This window comes from Diachasma alloeum, unplaced genomic scaffold (assembly GCF_001412515.2).
Source record: "Diachasma alloeum isolate Michigan unplaced genomic scaffold, Dall2.0 Dall_scaffold_00701, whole genome shotgun sequence".
In the NCBI taxonomy this organism is placed as follows: domain Eukaryota; kingdom Metazoa; phylum Arthropoda; class Insecta; order Hymenoptera; family Braconidae; genus Diachasma; species Diachasma alloeum.
In genome coordinates, this window is record NW_021680833.1 from 92,257 (window position 1) to 95,320 (window position 3,064).

Here is a 3,064-nt window from a genome sequence, read left to right on the forward strand (position 1 = left end):
TTGGGGCCTCATGAAGAGGACAGGTATCAGCTCTTTGAAACGACGGCTCTACCTGTAGAACACACTTGCTAAATCTGGGTGTATTTACGGAATTGAGATCTGGGGCTGGGGCAATTACGAAATCCTAGAAAAAGTACAGAGGAGACTGGTGAAGATGAGCATGGGCTTGAGTTCAAATACACCTAACTACCTTGTAAGGCTCGAATCGAGACGGCCGAGTCTTGGAATTAACGCAGTGAGTAGAGCAGCCAGGTACGTTACAGAGATTCTAAGGATGGATGAAGTACGGTGGCCTAGAATCTGCCTCCTAGAAGAGCTTAGAACCTGCTCAAATGGTCAGCCATCAAAATGGGGCAAGGAACTGTCAAAGACCCTGAAAGAAGTTGGCAGCGAAAACTCCCTAGAGCAGTTCTGGCTTGACACGGAGCACGCTGAAGGGCTAGAGGAGCTGAGTAAAGTAGCGGACAAGCTGAGAGACGACGAGAGGGCACGTGACAGAGAGCAAGCTAGTCTCTCTTCGTACTGTGACGACTACTCGACCTGGGAGAGAGGACTCATTATGACTGTGCCAGCGGGGAATGGAGAGACAAGGGAAGTAGAGTATTTTTACTGGGAGGATAAGGAGGTACCTGGGTAATTCAAAGAGCAATGGGCGAGACTTAGATGCGGGAATGTGACAAGGAAAGGAAAGAAAGGCTTCAGCAATCATCTATGCAGAATATGCGGGGAAGAGCCTGAGTCACTTTCACACATCTGGTGTTGTCGAGAGGCCCAGCGACGTATGGAGGAGAAATGGGTAACCCCAGTGGAGCTACGGAGAAAGGGCGAATCAGACCTGGCAATGAGGGTTAAGCTCAAGGAAACACTAATAGGTAAACTGGAAAAAGCCCTTTGTGACTACGCTTGGCAATTCGAGAAGCTTGTCAAGGAGATGGAGAACACCCGATTGGACGGCAGTGCCAGGCAGGTTGACGTGCTAAGGGGCTCACGCCCTGGTTAAAAAATCTCCTAGGGGGCTCTAAATCGTACTTTTTATAGTAAAGCAAAGCTCAAGAACATTATTATGTCTTTTTTCTCAGAGGATATTATGGGTGTTATTAGTGAGGGAAAGATTATTATGTTTGTTTCAAGGAATGAATTATTACTTTTATTATTTTTGTTGTTCTGTAAACACAATGTATGATCCAAAAAGTCGAATAGGCTATATGTGGCATACAATAAATAAATAAATAAATATTTACCGTTTATTCGATGTTTCAAAAAATGTTACAGAATGATGCATAATTATCAAAAATATGAATAAATTTTCAGTCAAAGAACGTACTCGGGGACAACAGATCAAAATCGAGAGACTGACGGGCCAATCGGTCCTGATTGTCGATCTGCTCCAATTCCTTATCAATCTCGTCAAGCTCCTGCTGACGCTGTGTTGACATATCTTGAATGCGGTGTACTTCTTCTTCTTGCATGCGTTCATTTTCTTCCTTGCGCTCCCGATTTTCCAGAGCTGCAGCAATCTCTGCTAATTCGGCCTCAATTTCCTCAATGCTCTTTCGAGGCTCTTGGCACTCTAGAACAAGAAAAAAATCAAATGCAATTAATATACACAAAACTCCGAACAAATTAATGTGAATATATGTCAAATATTTACCTTCAGGGCTTGGAGATATCTCATTTGATGGTCTAGGCTGGGCAGCATCCCCTTGATGATGGAGCACAAAATCGATTATTGATGGAGTCTTCGGAGTCATTCGGATTGCTTCAATAGGGTCCAAAGTTTCCCAAATGCGATTAGCAGTTTCTGGACTTGCTGGGATGATCTCCATTGGCTGTATCATTTCTGGAGTCTGAGAAATAAGATCAATGGTCTCCGGGGTCTCTGGGATGATTTCCATAGATGATTGTGATTCTGACACGATCTCAGGGCTCTCGGGGATGATTTCCAGCGATGATTGTGACTCTGATACGATCTCAGGGCTCTCGGGGATGATTTCCATCGATGATTGTGACTCTGACACGACCTCAGGGCTCTCGGGGGTGATTTCTGTCGATGTACGGTCCTCAGAGCGATTTTTTTCAAACTCACGAGCCCTGAATTGCCTCTGTTTTTCCTTGGCCAATTGCCTCCTTCTTTCCCGAGCGTTGAATTCAACCTTCTTCTTTTCAGCGATTTTTAAGCGGTTTTCACGAGCCCTGAATTGCCTCTGTTTTTCCTTGGCCAATTGCCTCCGTCTTTCTCGAGCGTTGAATTCGGCCTTTTTCTTTTCAGCGATTTTTAAGCGATTATCATGAGCACGTACTTCTTGCTTCTTTTCATCAGTATCCTTTATTTTTTCCTTCTGCTGTTGCTGATTTTCCACCACATTTTTATTTTCAAGGGGCACATTTTCATCACACACTTGATTGAAAATATCAAGATCGTCTTCCAGCATATTCATCCACAAGTTTTTATCTTCCGTGCTCACTTGAATAATTTCACTTTTTTTATTCGCATCCACAATTTTGGAATCACTTTGAGGGCTATGGGGTGATTTATTGCTCAACCGTCCTCCCGAGTTTTTCTTCTTTTCAGTCACTTGGGTGCCAGGGCCAATGTTTATGGCAGGTCCGGGGTTGGAGGCTTCACGTTGCTGGAGTTTCACTTTTTCTAGCATTTTTTCAATCTTTTTTTTTTCTTCACTATTATTTTCCACTATCCGATCACTCACTATTTTTATTCCGTTTTGATTTTTCATGTTCACAGAATATCGAGGTACTTTTCGTTTAAAACTTCGACAGGGTATGATTCATGCACGTAAGAATTGTACACATTTATGGTTGTGTACAAATCTGAAAATGGAATAAAACATGCACATTATATTTTCCCATGTCCTCAAGTTGTACACAATGTCATTTCGTCGTGTGCACATTGAGTAAAAAAAATATGTACACTTTGAAAAATAATAAATATTCTGTGCAAATATTGTGCACGCAAAGTAATTTAAAAGAAAAAGTTGTACACATTAATTTTTTTACACATGAGGAAAGATTATTCGTTGTACACACATGTTTTTTAAACGTTCAC